Source organism: Nicotiana tomentosiformis, chromosome 8 (genome assembly GCF_000390325.3).
Source record: "Nicotiana tomentosiformis chromosome 8, ASM39032v3, whole genome shotgun sequence".
Lineage (NCBI taxonomy): Eukaryota > Viridiplantae > Streptophyta > Magnoliopsida > Solanales > Solanaceae > Nicotiana > Nicotiana tomentosiformis.
This window is the reverse complement of record NC_090819.1, coordinates 131,689,541-131,690,965: the sequence shown is the minus strand read 5'-3', so window position 1 is coordinate 131,690,965 and position 1,425 is coordinate 131,689,541.

The following is a 1,425-nucleotide window of genomic DNA, read 5'->3' as shown; positions in this document are numbered from 1 at the left end:
ATCAGATTATACCAAACTCAGGATTACACAGTATAATACAAATAGGATTAGATATCATAGAGGGTATCAGTCAAGGAGGATTAGTTTAAAGGATAACAGGTTGTAAGAGGTGCAGAATTGGACATGGCAAGAACACATAGAGTGGCAACCATAGTCATAGGAGCATACTACACTTAGAGTAAAGGTCTTAAACAAGTTAAGGCATGCTAATAACATCAATTAATCACTAGAAGTTCAGAATTATGCAGAGAACATGGATTAAACCATATAATCAAGGCAGAACATTCGAATTATCAACAACACCAAACTAACATGCTTTATTATGTCTAAATTAACTAAGTTAGGTGCAAAGACATTATTAGGCTAGCAGTTATAGGCAGAATCACACAGAAAGAGAGTCAAGGGAATACATTAAGTCATGCAGTTTCAAAGAACATGCTAACAAAAGAGAATAAACATTGCGAGGGTTTAGAAACTAACCAGTGATTGTTCAATAAACAAGAAAAGAACAACAATAAGGGCCTAGAGTCTCAAATGTGTCAAGTTCCCTAGGGTTTCAAGTACCCAGGGCAGTGCTCACACCCAAGAGATGGTCAGAAAAGTAGAAATCCGGTGTCCTTGGCTTTCAGCCGGCCAAGATCCAAACAGAACAGAATAATAAACAAATACAGTAGAAACCTCAATTTTAGTGAGTTTTTAGCTACTTTTTGTCTGTCCAAAAAGGGGAAAGGAAATGGGTTTATATAGTGGTAAAAATCAGCACATAAGTAAGGAAATACAAACAATCAGATCATAAAAGGAAAGAAGAACACATAAATCAATTTAAAATCAAATTAGGAGAATAAGCCGGTAAACCCTAGTTTTTAGGAAAAATAAATATCAACGGAATATACACAGAAACGGTAGCATAGGACGAATATAGACACAAATAATACTCAAAATCAGAGAATCGAACCAATTTTGGTTCGATTTGAAGAGATCTGTAAACCCTAGTTTTTTTGGGAAAAATAAGAATCAACAAAAAATGAACAAATATTCGTATTCACAATAAAACAAAGGATGAACATAGATAGAATAGTAGAACGATCAGTGATTTGAACCTATTTTGGTTCGATCTTGTGGAGATCTGCTTGCCATGTTTAGGCAAGCAGTATAGGAGAGTAACCAATACCCGGAGGAGGTCATATATGGCAAGTAGTAGCCATAGAATCCCATATTAGATGGGATTATTAGAGGACTTAGGGGGTGGAGGTTAGGGTTCTTAGGAGGGAGAAGGGAGGTGAGGGATATTAAGGAGGCGTACGGGGGAGAATGGGATTAGGGTTGGGGTTTAGGTTAGTTTAAAGGGAAGGATTTGATATGGATTGATTTCAGAGATCGACGACGACGATTAAAGGGTAGTTGGGTCGGGGTATTAGAAATGGG